Source organism: Chionomys nivalis, chromosome 19 (genome assembly GCF_950005125.1).
Source record: "Chionomys nivalis chromosome 19, mChiNiv1.1, whole genome shotgun sequence".
NCBI lineage: Eukaryota > Metazoa > Chordata > Mammalia > Rodentia > Cricetidae > Chionomys > Chionomys nivalis.
The window spans coordinates 23,825,012-23,842,443 of NC_080104.1; positions in this window are offsets into that span (position 1 = coordinate 23,825,012).

Below are 17,432 nucleotides of genomic sequence, written 5' to 3' on the forward strand. Positions count from 1 at the left end.
TCAAACTCATGGAATGGCCAAAGATGTCACTTAACTCTTGGTTTTCCTGCTTTGCCTTCCTGTGGGTGGGAATTATGATTGTGTGCCACCATGTCAGATGACTTGTGCAAATATTTTTTTTTAAATTTTGCATGCTTTTTGTTCTTTACCATCCTTCCTTTTATTATTTCAGTCCCACTTACTTATCCTCCTTTGGCCCCTCCCATGCCTCTCAAGTCTCAAGTTGACAGCTAGTTGTTTTGCTGATACTGGCCATTCTAACTGGGGTAAGATTGACTCTGAAAGTTACGATTATGAACATATTTTGAGGTATTTCTGAGCTATTTTTGCATTTTCTATTAGGAACTCTCTGATTAGATCCATAGTTCATTTTTACATTTTTTAAATTGGGTCATTTGTTTACTTGAATCTGTTTTTGAGTTTTTTTGTGTGTGTATATTTTGGATATTGATCCTCTGTTAGTGCTATCTGGTACCCTCTTCTATTTTGAGGGGTTCTTCTTCACTCAACTGCTGTTCGTTGTTTTCTTTTCTTTCTTTTCTCTTCTGCCCCCCTCTTTTTTTAACTATATAGAAGCTATTTAATTTCATGAGGTCCTTGTTGTCAATTGTTGACCTTCATTCCTTGGCAAATGGAATCCTATCTAAAAAGCCCTTTCCTACAACTATATCTTGTACCATGATGTTTATGTTTTCTTATGTAAGTTTTAGTGTTCTGGGTTTCCAATTGAGGTATTTTTTCTACTTGATCATGGTTTTTATATGGGGTAATAGATATGGGTCTAATTTTCCCAGCACCATTTGATAACAATAGTCTTTTCTCTAGTGTGTATATGTTTGTTAACTATCTGATGACTGTAATTATGGGTACTCATGTTTGCATTTTATATTTCATTCATGGGTCTATATGCCTGTTTTCATGACAGTACAATGTTGTTTTTATTACTTTAGCTTTATGATATAGTTTGAAGTCTAGAGAGGTAAGCCTTCCAGTGGTTTTTTTTTTGGGGGGGAGGGGGGCGGGGAACACAACATGACCCAGGTCTTTTTTAGCTCAATATAGATTCAACAACCCAGGTCCTTTTTAGCTCAATATAGATTTTTATAATGTTCTTTTTATGGAAAAAATGCTGTTTGTATTTTGAATGACATTGCATTTAATATGTAAATTGCTTTGAGTATAATGGTCATTTTTACAATAGTAATTTTACTTAACTGTGAACACCATTTTCTAGCGTCTTTTTCAGAGAATTGAAGTTTTCATTGTAGAGGCTTAACCATCCTGGTCAGGTTAATTTCAAGATATTTTATTGTCTTTAGTGATACTATAAATGTAAGTCCTTGATCTCTTTCTCAGTGTGTAAGAAAAGTTACTGATTTTTGTTAGTTGATTTTGTACTATGTCACTTTGCTGAAACTGTCAATTGTTTCTAGAAGCTTTCTCCTGAAACTTTTTGATCTCTTGTATACAATATCATATAATCTATATATGGACATATTTTGTCATCTTTTGTTCCTTTCAGAACTGCAGTTATCTGGCTTTGCAGTGTTCTTCAGGCGATGATCTCAGCTCCTAGCAGGTGAGAATAAAACAAATACCTGTCTATCTTAGTTACTTTTCTATAACTGCTCTAATACACTGTGGACAAGGCTACTTATAAAAGAGCCTCCTTCATTTGGGTCACCAATTTGGGGATTGATATAGTTCATGATCATTTTGCTGGTGAGAGCACGACAGTAGACAGTCAGGCATTGTGCCAGAACTCTAGCTGAAAACTTACTTTCTTATCTGCAAGTAGGAGTCAGGGTTAGCTAACTGGGAACAGCATGAACTCTTGAAATTTCAAAGCCTGCCCCGTATCACATGTCTTCCTACAAGGCCATACTTCCTATACCTTTTGAAGCAGCTCCATCAACTACTGATGAATTATTCAAACATATGATCCTATGAGGAGAATAATCATTCAAACCATTAGCCACCATACCCTTCTCTGTGCTAGTGGAGCTTACTGTTGCTTGAACAACTTGACAATCAGCATCTAGTTATCCCCTTATCCATGTCTACCACATAGCCGAGGGTTATAGCATGTTGAGTTAAGGATCCCTGATGGCTCCTGGTTCTTTTTGTTGTTGTTTTGTTTTTGTTTTTAGAGACAAGGTTTCTCTTTAACTTTGGAGTTTATCCTCTGGTAGACCAGACTGGCCTTGAGTTCACAGAGATCCGCCTGCCTTTGCCTCCCGAGTGCTGGGATTAAAGGTGTGCTCCACCACTGCCTAGCTAGATGGCTCCTGGTTCTAAGGCCATCAGTCATCTCAGTCTTAAACAGTAGATTATTCTTAAGGTGTTGCTTAAATCCAGCTTCTGAGTCAAAGGCATTGGGTCTTACTCCAAATTACTGCAATGTGCAAAACTGTAGTCCTTCAGGCTATACATTGGCCTGAGAGACTCATTTTACAAGCAGCATTTGACTACATTTCGCGTAGAAACACAGATGCAGGGTGACTCTGTACATTGGTGGGAAGATAAATAATAGTCTGTTTATACCACCCATGAGATGCAGGCTGATTGATGACTTAATCGTAGTAGTAAAAAGCATGCCACCTTATAAAGTAAGGACATTTATTAGCTTCTTCTAAACCTGCATGTTTTCTTGGTTGTAGGTAAATGGTAACTTTGTTCTGTCTTCTGTAAGCATCTGGAAAGCTAATATTTTGAGGGCAAGTTTATTTTGTGGTTATGAAGTTTCAGTAATTGAGGTCACTGGAAAGAACTCTCCCGCTAAAAACAGAACAAAGATATAATAATCACAATAGTTGTCAGCTGCCAAATGCCTAATCTAAGAATTGTATACTCATCAATTTACAGACGTTCCTGTATGTCCCTAGGTCAGGGTCTTTTATTGTCCTCATTTAAAAGGAAAACTGAAATTGAGATTAAAGAGGTTAATAAACTCAGAACTGCACATGCCTCACAAACATGAAGCAACAGACCTCGTTTCTATTATCAAGCTAATTTTGTCTGTAGCTCCACATATATGCAAATTGTCACACAAATTCAGGATTTTGAATTTGAGTGCATTTTTTTTACTGTGCTTAAAAGATTGTCTTGTGGAAAGAAATAAATAGTCTTATAGCATGTTATAGTGCTTTGTTTTCTATTTGAGACATGTATTGAACCACACGGTATAGACAATGAGTTAATTTACTTTACTTTTCTATTGCTGGGAAAAATGCCTCCGATCACCATTTTGATAACAAAGTATTCACAGAGAGGGAGTTTTCTACTTTGTTAAATTGGGCCCGCTAGGTCTGCAGCACTCTATGTAGGTAGATGCCTGATGCTTTGATGCATTGGGATAATCAAATAGATTTCTTTTTCAAAACATATTTTCCTCTGAAAGAAATGCAGGACACTTTTAACAATATCTTGATATAAATAGATTATCAACCTGAGAATTTAGGAAGATGTACTAATTCTGTGTGCCTATAGTGAAAGACCATTATTAGTATTGGTTTCAGTTGAGAAGAAGTGATAATTTATTCCCCTTCTTGTATTTCTACACTGTAGTACTCCTCAAATGAATGTTGTTATAGTAATGGTTTTAATAATGTTTTTGGGACAATGAGAGCTTCCCCTTCTTTAATGTAGCCTGCTTTTTTCACCTCTGGTTGACATTTATCCCATTGTTCTTTAAACTTGAACTTCTACTGAAAAAAAATCGGTCAAAATAAAGAAAGAGTGATCAGACTAAACTTGAAACTTTTCAACTACCCTAGCAAAAGCCTGAACTTAAATTCGTAGATTTTCTAATAATTATGAGCATCTGGTCCAAAATAGTTGTACTACTTATATTCATATATTATTTCTTTTAAGTAATAGTTTTCAAGTTGGGACTGAAAAGACAACTCATCATTCAAGAGCATGTCCTGTTCTTTCAGAGGAGCCAAGTTTGATTCCTAGCACTCAAACTATATGACTCACAGACACCTATAATTACAGTTCTAGAAGAGTCAGAGATCTCTGGCCTCTATAGATAACTGCATTCACATGCATATACCCTTCTAAAGACATGTAGCTTAAAAATTAAAATAAATGTAAGAATATTTTTTAAAGAACCAGTGACATTATTAAAATTTTCTACATATTTGTTATGTGAATTTTGTTATTTTGGTATATTTTATTTATCTTGATAACTGGCATTTGATATGTACTCTCCTATAGGATTTATATAATACACATTTGTGTAATATATGAAATGCCAGAACATAGAACGTTCTGGGTAAAGCTCAATCATAAAGCTAGTTTATCTTACTTTTTAAAAACTTACTTTATTATTATTATTATTATTATTATTATTATTATTATTATTATTAAAAATTTCCACCTCCTCCCCACCTCCCATTTCCCTTCCCCATCCCCCCACTTCCCTTCCCCCTCCCTCTCCAGTCCAAAGAGCAGTCAGGGTTCCCTGCCCTGTGGGAAGTTTAAGGTCCTCCCCCCTCCATCCAGGTCTAGGAAGGTGAGCATCCAAACAGGCTAGGCTTGTACAAAGCCAGTGCATGCAGTAGAATCAAAACCCAGTGCCATTGTTTTGGCTTCTCAGTCAGCATTCATTGTCCGCCATGTTCAGAGAGTCTGGTTTGATCACATGCTCCATCAGTCACCAATGGCCTTGGTGAGCGCCCATTATATCAGCCCCAATGTCTCAGTGGGTGGGCGCACCCCTTGTGGTCCTGACTTCCTTGCTCATGTTCTCCCTCCTTCTGCTCCTCATTTGGACCTTGGGAGCTCAGTCCAGTGATCCAATGTGGGTCTCTGTCTCTATCTCCATCCATTGCCAGATGAAGGTTCTATGGTGATATAAAAGATATTCATCAGTGTGGCTATGGTATAAGGTTAGTTCAGGCACTTTCTCTTCTGCTGCCCAAGGAACAACCTGGGGACATCTCCTTGGACACCTGGGAACCCTTCTAGAATCAAGTCTCTTGCCAACCCTTTAAAGTATATATCTTTAAAGTATATATGTTGGTAACTTAGCTCCTTCACAGTCAAAAAATTGAAAGAAAACACAATAATATACATAATTCAGACTCTCTTTGTATAGTCCATCTTTATGTGGTTTATTATCTTTGCTTACTACTTTTTCTACAAGTTTAATATTTATTTTTTATCTTTATTCCTTTAATCTATGACTGTCTGTACTGTCTCTTTAAAGACTTTGTTTTATTTTTTAAACCATTTACTTAACTTTTTATATTCTTTTTCTTCTCTCTCCCAAGCCTACGTAAAATTTTTAAACCTAATTAGGGTGACCTAATTAGAGTTTTCTTCCATCACTCACTCATAAAATGTATATTGAATGTTTATCATATACCAACTACTACTATAAACTTTGGCGATTCAACAATGATCAAAGAGAAAAATTGATTCATTTACTCATAAAACATAACCAGTAGAGAAGATGGTGCAAATTATGATAAACTGGTAAATTATAAATTATTAAGTAAGCTGATTTGAACTATATTAAGTGATAAAGTGAGCAAGGATACAATTTACACAGGGTAAAAATATTTATAAATTTTAGATAGGAAAGATATAATTAAGAAATTCATATATGTGTGGGAACATTTTAAAAGAGGTTTATAAAATAAATATTTACTTTTAAAATTAATTTAGTGTATTTATTTGAAAAAAATGAGTCTTACTTTTTTGCTTAGGTTCTCCTGAAACTAATTTTATGTTCCTGATTGGCCTCAGACACATGATTCTTATCTTCAGCTTGAACCTTGACAGGATTATAGGCTTACCACCTACTTCCTCTGTTAGCTTCTTGAGTGCAAGTTTACGGTCAATCCTGAAGTACTCTGCCCAGCTTGAGCATCTGAAGAGAAGATGGACTTAAGGTATCATTTTTTCATGTGAATATGATTGAACTTTTACTTAAAATTAGTAAATTGTTCTACAACATAAAAATCAGATTTCCACTAGAATAAATTAAGGGTAATAAAATCCCTTCAGAAGATGCAGTGGAAGTCCAGAGGCAGTCTGTGGTGATTAAGGACCAAAAAGAATGGGAAAGGAATGAATAGTGACAAGATGGATGAGTCAGTCAAAGAAATCCTTAAAAAACAAACTGAAGTCAATCTGTCCAAAATGCATGTGAAATATGATAAAAACAGAAAATAGTATAATTCTCATATTTTGCATGAAGATCCTGAGTACAGATTTTAGCAAGAGAAAGTTTGAAAAGAAGATGACAAACAGCTGTAGACTTCAGGAAATGTCTCCACTACACTTGATCAGCAACCTTCTCAGTGCCTGGCATAATGCCTGCTGTGTAGAAGTTAGTAGCTATTTGTTCAATTGACAAATGAATAGATTGTGTTAAATTTGAAGTGATTGTAAATCTGAGGTTTTGGATTAATGTTCTGCTTTGGAATGAGGGTTGGAGTGAATAAATGTATTCTGCAGTCATTAAAATCAAAGTAGTTAAAAACATGAAAGAGAACCATGTTGCAAATGGAAGCATGTTTACAAAGATGCTTGCATTTGGTAGACTAAATGAACATAAAGTTTAAAGTAGAGAACACAAGTAATACAGAGTAACAAACTTTGGAATCTTCATTTTTGCTCAGACTATTAGGGTTTTATACCATTCATTACTCAGGGGGGATTTATTAATTAAAACAACAATTTTAAGAAAGGAAAACAGCAACCATAACAATACTGTTCTTTCTCTCTGAAATCCAGTTAGTTGAATGTTAAATCACATACCTTAAGATGAACAGTAACTGCATTGGGAGGGCTGGCCACGATGCTAGACATTGAGAAGTGACCAGCTAGTGACCAAAACCACAAGTACTGCTGTAGTTAGACTTAATTAACTTACTACAGTAAGTTAGATTTAACTAAAAACCAGTGAGGTGTTTACCAGTTAACAGTCCTATGTTTACTGTGAAGCTCAGGATACATTTCCAAAAATTCTGATGCTGATTCGTCTACTTTATTTTCTGTGTTTTTTGGCATTATTTTTTGAACTAAAATATTTCTGCCATTTTCCAGATGTCGTACCAGTCAGAAAAATCCATATACATTTCTTTATGTCTACAAGTATAATGTTCACCAAATCATATTGAGTACCAGACCTATTTGAAATTGAAATCCAGCTCTTTTTTAAAATGGGTATTTGTTGTTTCAATTATATAGTCTCATTGTCTTTTGGACATCAGCTTCTTTCGTCTTTTCTCTGACTTTGATAATCAACTATTATTGTATTTCTTTTTATTGCTATAGTTATTTGATAACAAGCCCATTTATTTTGAAATGTATAGACAGCAGTGCTGGTTACCTACAGATCCTCAGGTACTTTGAAGAGTTACTCTGGTTTAATTGTGAGATTAGTCAGTAGGATTCTAGGAAAATGAGCTTAAAGTATGCAGTTTTACATTTTAACAAATTTTTCTCTGTTCTGTAAATGTTAGATTGATGTATTTCAGCATAAGTGATTGTAAGCATAAAAACATGACCTAAAATTATATATTCAATCATATATGTACATGTATACAAAACATTATATATTTTTATGTATGTAGGAGTGTGTGTGTGTGTGTGCTTCCATGGTTAAGATTTGTCTTTTATTTAACAAGAGTTGGTATTTTGTCTAAGTTTCCCCAATATAGCAGATTAGTATTGAAAAATATATCTTGACTTTAATACTAAATTTAATTGTTTATATTAGAAATTATTGCTTTTAGTTAATTTAATTTACTATACAAACTGTAATATTACATCAACTATTTGGTCATCAGTAAAATGAGTTTAAGCTATGAGGCTCATTAGTCTGCACACTGTTGTTCACTTTAGTACACACCTGCTTGAGTAGTCACAAAATATAAAGATTCAATTTAGAGACCTGAATTACAAATTATATGTAGAGCCAATCTGACTGGACTCCTGTTTTTAATAGAAATAATATATGACCGGGGTTATAATTTTGTTATAGTAGAAATATTTTAGGTTAATTGGATTGTGATAATAAACTTTTATTACATTTTTAACTCAGTGTTTTCCTTTCAGTGTTGATATAAGGTATCCTTTGTCTCTGCAAGTGAATTCCAGTCTATGGTGTTCTAGGATGTCCCTGATAGCAATGGTACTATTTATTTTAATTTTCAAGTATGGTAATAATAAAAGCCACACTTTGTTTATAATTCCATTCTCAGCTACTTATTTCTGACTGAAAAACCTGCTTCTTCTGTGTTTTACTGTATACATAGAATTCTTTTCTTGACATATCTGCGACAGCCTCCTGTCTCGGAACTCAAATAAAAACTACTGAAAAAGAGATCTGGCATTTGTTTTATTGCATACTGGAATGGGGCACTTGATTTTGAGTGCTCAGTTTTGAATCTGCTGACAGACTATCAGTTTCCTCAAGAAGCTGAGATATTTGAAACACATTAAAAGCATAATGTATTTGCAAGATCTGAAATATTATTACAACATGAAAGCTTAGCTATCATCTTTAGAAGTTGGCATCAGTTATTGACAGAATTGAGAGATCATATGTAAATTTAAATTTACCACCCAAAATTCCCTTTTCTGTGTTTGGTTGTATGGGAATTACCCTTTTTTAACTCTGAGGAGAGGCACTAGAGAAATTATAATTTAACATATTATTGTAAGAATGATATTTCAGATTTTAAAAAATGGAGCAATTCTGAAAACAAGGATTTGGAAATTGGAAAATATAAGCAGCTTGATGTAAAATATTGAGTTTTCATGTCCTAATGTTGTACAGACTATCTATTTAAAAGAAAATTTAAAAATTGCTATATTGAGTTAAAACATACGTATTTGGAGTTGGTTCAAAAAGTTAGAGTAGAAGCCTCTTTTCTGTGACAGATTCCCGATTAGTTTCAGGGTAATAAGAGAAAAACAGTATTTGGGGGAAAACGGGAAGCAAGTGGGCCATTCATGAAAGTCTTGGTAGGACAGCTGATCCAAGAGCATCGAGGAACAGAACTGTGGTCCAGAGAAATGTTCTGCGTGGTCCTGAGCACCAACTTTAACTGCTTGGAAGAGAACAACAGAGCAGCCATAGCCACACAACAAGCAGAATCAGTTACAGTCTCCACTGCCAGAGCTTCCATGTGATAATTTGGAGTAACAACGACCCTCATTTATGTGCCTTTTTGTCAGTCCTCTTATTTCTGAGAGTGAAAACCTCTGGCCATCTTGAGAAAAGAAATCTGTACTTTCAGATGCTGCTACTTGGGGACCGAAAATTAAGAAACAATGCACTTGTGTAACAGTTGAGAATACCACCATCTACCTTGGAGGACTGCTGTTTTCTTCGTGTGTGTGTGTGTGTGTATTTGTGTTCATATATGTGTAGGTACATGCCTATGAACATACATATGCACATGTGCTTGTGTTCATATATTGTGGATGACAGAAGTTGATACTTTGTGTTTTTCTCCATTGTTTTCCCCTTTATTTATTGATACAGGGTCTCTCACTCCTCGTGGTGCTTCCCAGTTCAGGCAGTGGAGCTAGCCTGCCCCAGGGATATAGTTAATCAATTAATTAATTTTATTTATTATATATTTTACATCCCGACCAAAAATATCCCCTTTCTCTTCTCCTCTTATTTCCTTCCCCATCTCCCCTATGTGCTTCTCCTCAATCTATTTCTCCTCTGTTCCTGTTCAGAAAGTGGGAGGCCTCCCATGGGTACCAAGAAAGCATGGCAAAGCAAATTGCAGTAATACTAAGCCATTGTATTAGACTGGCAAGGCAATCCAATATGGGGAATAGGTTCCCAAGAGTCAGCCAAAACATTAGGGACAGGTCCTGCTCCCATTGTTAGTAATCCCACAAGTAGATCAAGATGCACAACTGTCACATATATGTAAAAGGCCTAGGTTGGGCCCATGTAGGTTCCCCGGATGTTGGTTCAGACTCTGTGAATTCTTATGAGAGAGGTCCGTTGTTTCCATTATTTTTTTTTCTTTTATTATTTTTATGTCTTTGACTCCTCAAATTTTCGGGAAATGCCTAATACTGACCCCTCTCTCCCTAAGTATATGTAAGTTGCAAAGACTGCTGAGAGATAACCTCTCAGCCAATCCAATCTCATCAAAAGAGTCTTAGAGCTTCCAGGCTACCCAGAAGAACTAAAGACCAGACAAGCCTCTGGGAAGAAGCAAACAGTTAAAGTTGCATAAAGAAGCTGAGATCAGCTGAGCTACCAGAAGGATGTTCAGATCACCCGAGTGGGCTGAAAGAAGACAGTCTCAGTTTGTTGGGTTGCAAGATGGGCATTGTGCTTTACGTGTCCAGCTTTCAGGAGCTGAAAAAGCCCACGCTGAGGTGGGCGGTGGTGATGCAGCTGACTGTGAGTCATTCCTTTTCCAGTGTGTAGCCCTTCACCCATACTCCTGCAAATAATACAAATAAAACTCATTGTCTTACCAAGTTGGTCTTTGATGGTAGCTATTCTTTGGTTTGTCTTTGGTTTCCTGTCCGTGGTGAATTGAGATTTATTTATAGCTCCCTAGAGACAGTGATACCCAAGAAATGGTTATGTCAGCGAGTCGACTTGAACTGACTGAATTCTAAGGCCATTTTTCAGTAGCAAGCAACCTATGAGGAAGCTTGTGATTCCTTGTCAGTTTATAAGTTTTTCTCCTTTTTTCCTTTTATTGCTTCTTTAGAGTATTTTAGTATTATATTAGTATTATATTATTTTTAAAAAAGCTTTTACATTGTTTCCACTTTCTAGATATTGCGATTAGAACAGCAATTGAATATGGCTGAGCAAGTATCTATAGTAGATGACATTGAGTCTTTTGGGCATATGTTTAGCAGTGGTATGCGCATATGGCCTATTTATTTTAAGCTGAGAATTCTCCACACTGATTTTGAGAGCTTGCAATTTCACTAACCACAAGCAAATGTTACATTTTTTTTGTCTTGCAGCTCCTTCAGAATTTGTTGATCTTGGTCCTTTTGACTAGGGTAAAATGACGTCTCAAAGTTGTTTTAATTTTCAGTTTCTTATTTGCTAGAAACAATGAACAAGTATTTCTTAGCCATTTTGACTTCTTCTTTTAAGAACTCTATTCAGATGTTAAGCCCATTTTTGAAAGGTTTATTTGGTTTTCTTGAATCTTTGCTTCATGAGTTCTTTATATATTCTGTATATTAATTCTGTCAGATGTGTAGCTAATAAAAATTTCCTTCAGTTCTGTGAGCTTCTTATTTACTCACTTAGGTGTACAGAAACTTTTTAGTTTTAGGAGGTCTTACAGGTCAATTCTTTGTCTTGTATTTTATTCATAAAGTCCTTTCTTATGTCTATATTATGTGTTGTGTGTATTTTCTACTAGCAATTTTAGTATTTCAGTTTTAACATTTAGCTCTTTAATTCATTTAAACTTGAGTTTTTGTGCAATGTGATAGATCCAAGTCTTACTTCATTCTTCTGATGTGGGATTCCCCTCTGTATGCTTTGAATACCATTGGTTAATAAAGAAGCTGCTTTGGGCCTATTGCAGCACAGAGTAGGGCAAGGCAGAAGTTCCAAGCAGACAGAGGAGAGAGAGTAGGCAGAATCAACGGCACACCATGTAGCCACCAGAGGAGATAGACTTGGTCTAGAACTTTACTGGTAAACCACGAGCCTCGTGGTAAAATATAAAATAATAAAAATGGATTTATTTAAGACATAAGAGCTAGCTAACCATATGCTTAAGTGATTGGCCAAGCAGTGTTTTCATTAATATAGTTTTGTGTAATTATTTCGGGTCTGAGCAGCAGGGAGCAAATGAAGAGCCCCTGCCTACAACCTTCTACACGTGGACATTAAGTTTTCCCAGAACCTCTTGATGAAAATGCTTTATTTTCTGCAGTTGATGGCTCTGGCTTCTTTGTTCAATATTAAATTATAGCTATGTTTACTCATGCTTGGGTTTTTATTTTATTCTGATTGCTTTGATGTCTGTTTTCAACCAGTACCATATTGTTTTTATTACTGTGACTCTGTAATGGATAATGACAACACCATACACGTGCACTATGGAAAACTACTTAGTTTTAAATGAAATGTGTAGGCAAATGAATGGAACTAGGAAAGATCATTTGGAGTGAGGTAAACTGGACCCAGAAAGACAAATTTACACGGTCTCTCTCATCTAATTTTCTTTGCTCTATATCTTCAGATGCGACTAAATAACTTGGAGTAACTGCAGAAACCAGCAATTTACAAAGTGATCGTTGATGGGTGCACAGTTTTGGGTGTGGGAGTAGACAAAGGAAAACAAGGTGCAAGTGATCCAATGGGGAATGTGAAAAGTGGAGAACTTTAATTATGGAGTGAAGAGATAAATTCTGACAAAGGATGAGGGGAGTTAGGTAATAGGAAAAATGTCTGAAAAAGTCATAAGTAATTATACTATTAAGTATCACAAATAACTTACAATACATATGTATGTATAACATATATATATATTAATTGTAATTAACACATTGATTAATTAATATATTAGTTAAAATGAAAATTTCCCATCTGGACTGACTATGCTTTCATTATGAGTTTTAGTCTATCTAACAAATATCCCAACACCAGGTATGAGAAGCCTTTTTGTTGATTTTTTGTAGTTGTTCAGGGTTCTCCAAGAGACTCACAAAACATTATAATTTATTACTTTTCTTTTATCCTTGGTTGCCCCCAGGTTAAAGGCACAGAAAATGTATTCAAGAGAAACATAGAGGAAAATCCCCCAAATCTAGAAAGAGATACCTATCAAGGTATAAAAAAAATACAGAACACCAAATTAATAGGACCAAAAGTGTAAGTCTATATGTCACATAATAATCAAAACATTGAATGTACAAAACCATGAAAGGTTATTGAGAGCAGAAAGAGAAAAAGACCAAGCAATAAAGCAAAGTATGCTTATCCCAATAATACCTGATATACAAATGAAGATTTTGAAATGTAGGAAGGCTTTGTTTGATGTTCTACACATTCTAAAAGACTACAGATGCCAAACTAGATTATTATACTCAGAAAACTATTAGTCATAAAAAAGAAGAAAAAAGCTTTCTATGATATAAAATATCTAAGCAATTTATGACCAGTAAGCCAGCCTTAGTAAAGATGCTAGAAGGGATATTCTGCTCTTGAGAGAAGATTAAATGTGCTCATTCAAGAGGGAATAAGGAATAAATAAACAATTTCTTAACAGTTAATTAAAGAGGCCTAATAATCCAACAGCACAATACAATAACAGAAATTAATAAACATTATTCAGTAATAATCTAATTATTAACAGTCATGATTCACCAATAAAGGGAACAGATGAACAGAATAGATAAGAAAATACGATTCATCTTAAAACTGCCTATAAGAAACACATGAAATGATCAATGATAGATACTACTTCAGGTAAAGGATGGAGAAAGGTATCCCAAGCAAATGAAACTAAGAAATAAGCAGGCATAGCTATTCTAATATTTTGACAAAATAAACTTCAAAATAAACTATTAAGAAGCAATAGTGGCATTCACTCACAAGATATTATAATTATATTCACTAACAAGATATTATAATTATAGATTTTTATTCACCAAAGACACTGTCACCCAATTTTATAAAGCAAACACTTTTAGATCTAGAAACATATATTGACCTCAATATAATGATGGTTTGTGACTTCAGTGTACCAGTCTCCAAAATATAACGGATCATCCTGTTAAAAACCGCATAAACTTTCGAATTAAATGATGTCATAAATCAAATGGATATAACAGACATTTACAGAACATTACATTCAGGTAAGGAATACATTTTCATCTCACAAGACCATATAACTTTCTCCAAAATTCATAATAGGACACAAAGCAAGTCTCTACAATTTTAGGGAAACTGAAATAATATCAAAATATTATTTATTAATATTGATATTAGTCTTAAAGAATAATAGTATTCTTTCAGACCACAAGGAAGTAAAGCTAAGTAGTAACAGCAATAGAGACTTTAGAAAGTACACAAATACATGAAAGGTAAGCAATACATGACTGAATGGAAATTAGATCAAGGGAAAAATGTGTAGAACTAAATGAAAATGAAAACACACCATACTAAAATCTATGAGGTACAATGAAGGTATTCACAAGAAAATAGTTCATGGCAATAACTATTTGTCTACCTCCAAAAAATGAGAGGTCTCATATTAATAGTTTAATAATGCACCCGAAGTCTTTGAAGAAAACAAACAAACAAACAGAACTCAGAGTAGATGGTAAAATGATAATCAAAATAAGGGATGAAATAGGAACAAGAAATAACAGCAAAATAACAATGCAAAGAATCAATGAAATGAAGAGTATTTTATTTGAATAGATAATCACAACTGATAAATGTTTTAGGCAAATAAACAACAACAATAACAACAAAAAGATACAGAGGAACTATAGGAATAAAATCAGAGATGAAAAAGGAAATGATATAGTAGATACTATGGAAATTTTATGAATCTAAAGAACATACTTTAGAAAAAAACATATTTCATCATTCAAATTTTGTTTAGGTGACAACATTGTTGCGATTTCATGGGTGTAGTTTCAGTTTCAATAGAGAAGATACTATCTCCAAGTAGATGCCATGATTCTCTTGCTCTTAGCTATTATTATCTTTCTATTCCTTTTGAGAGGTTCCCTGTCTTTTAGGTGTAGGGATGTCATTTGGCATGTACTAATTGGGTTGGGCATTCCATAGTTATTTGCAATTTGACCATTGATGGATTTTTAAAAATAGTGTCTATCAGGTGTTGGAAAAAAACTATTTCTCATGAAGGGTGAGAATTACACTTATTTGTGAGTATTGTAGTTGCTTTCTGTTGCTGAGATGAAATACTGACAAAAGGTAATTTGAAGAGGAAAAAATTGTTTGACTTTTGGTCTACAGACCATCAAAGGGGTCTTTACCTTTGATGAACTCAAGGCAGTTACTTACAGGCATGAACCAAAGCAGAGACCACACAGGAACACCGTTTACTTGCTTTTCACTGCTCAATGTATTTTCTTGTACAACTAAGATCTACCTGCCCAGAGATAGTGTTGCCCACAGGTGATGTACCCTCACAAATCAATCTTTACTTAATAAAATGCCCCATGGGCATTCCTACACAACATTACACAGCAACAGAACAGGAACTAAAACACCCACAAATAAGTGTAACCTTTACCCTTCATCAAAGTTGGTTCTTTCTATAGCAGATGGATATTATTATAGAACTCCATCAATGCCCAAAGTGCAAAGGACAATATACTATGTAATGCTTGGCCCCATTCGTACATGTACAATACAACCCCTACAGCTAAACCCATGGGAATATCTTGGAAGATGGAATAAAAAGATTATTAGAGCCAGAGAACCAGGACATCTGCTTGGAGACAGTGTCTTCTCTATATGACACTGCAACTACACTCATGGAGCCTCCACAACCCTCAATTGAGGTTCTTTCTCCCCTCTAGTTTATGTCAAGTTTAAATAACTAAACAGCACAATATGTATAAGGATAAGATTTTAGAATGTAGTAAGAAATGATGCTGGCTTAAGGAAGTTAAAGTAGTATGGCTTTGTGACCTCACCAGTTATGAGTCGTTGGATAGGTCTACAGCACCAGGTAGGAGTCCCTGCTATTGAACAGTATAACATGAATAGATAAACTAGATTAGATATAGAGAATCACACACAGCCCCAGCCCTCAATGAAGAGCTATAAGCAAACAATGATTTCACAGAGAGGGAAAACAGTCATGTCATCTGGGAAAACACACCACCCAGTAATACTCCCTGGAATCAATACCACCTAGCCATACCACAAAGAATCAATACCATCTAGTGATACCATGTGTAATCAGGACCAGTAACTGAGATTACTTGAAATCAGTACCATCCAGGGATACCTCCTGGAAAAAAAACAATTTCCAGTGATGGTAGTTGGGGTCAGTATTACCCACTATTACAACATGGAAGTCAATATTACCTAGGAAAATTAAGGGAAAAGTTTAGCTACCAGAACACAATATATAAGAAACTTAATCAAGAGGAAAGAACACTATTTCTAAACACATAAGGAGTGAGATATTAGACTCTGCTCAAACGGTTCCCAAATTCTATGCATATCCATCTCTAGAAAAGGAAAAAGCGGATGGAACTGCAGTCCTCTAAAGCAACTTCCCTAGAGATAAAAATATAAAGTTGTATTTCCAAGTTATAAAAATAAAAACATGCCTGCAGGTACGGTTCCCAATTTTATAATTCAGCTTCTTATGTAATTGCTTTTAGTTTTTGATGTTTTATGAATGATTTTATTTATTTTTAATGTTGAATTTATCATCTGAAATGTATGACTGAAATTACATTTAATCTTATATGTTAAAAGGAAAGACCGAGTTGAAAGCACTATTTTCAAGTGTGCTCATATGAAAAGGTTTTAAAGTATTGCCAAGATGAACCTGGCATCCTTTATCGTCTGACTCTAAAATAATTAGTTACTTTGAGAGGAGTCTGAAGACTCATGTACTATGTACTTCTATTAATTCAAAATCCTCAGCAATATTGCTTGGATCATAAGGAAAATTGATAAGATAATAAATTCAATCTCAGAAGTACAATGAGGTTTACAAGAAGCCTCAAATCTTTAAAAGCCTAATTATTTTTCTTCACATAGTTTTATGACATGCGTTGCAAATGTCACTGTAGGGACAAGTCTTCTGATAAACTGAAGAGTGTGGAGGGTTGCGTGCTGTATTCCCTTGATGTGAAGAAGGGGAATGTGAGCTACAAGACAGCATTGTGCATCTGCTGCCTGTATTATATTGTGGCAAAGTAATCAGAAACGTTTTCTTTGTCATTTGAAAATCATGAAACTCAAGAGTTGACCTGAATTCTGATTATACAGTGTGAAATACACACGATTCTGATCTCTGCAAACGAAACAAGACGCTGGGAGGGAAGCAAGAGGAGTTCGCTCACTACACAGTGGAAAAAAAATCAGAATTTTATCCAGCCAGAGAAAGTACTTTGAAAATACTGTGTTTTACAAATTTTGTGATCACGAGAGAGATACTAGAATTTATTTCTTGTTTTATAATTTGCTTTGTGGGGTGTGTTTTGCTCTCTCATGACTCTCCATTTTCATATAAAATATGTTATTCTGCTCATTTTCTACATCTTAAAGATTAAGGTGAATGCAGAAATATAACTGTTTCCTTGGGTTTATGGATAAAGTTTGCTTTTCTAAATAATACTGTTGTCAGTACTCAAGATACAAAGAGTACCTATTTTGAATCACTATATCTATTTTTAACTTATATTGCTTGTATAGTGTTGCCATGTCAGTTAACATAAAGTCCCTC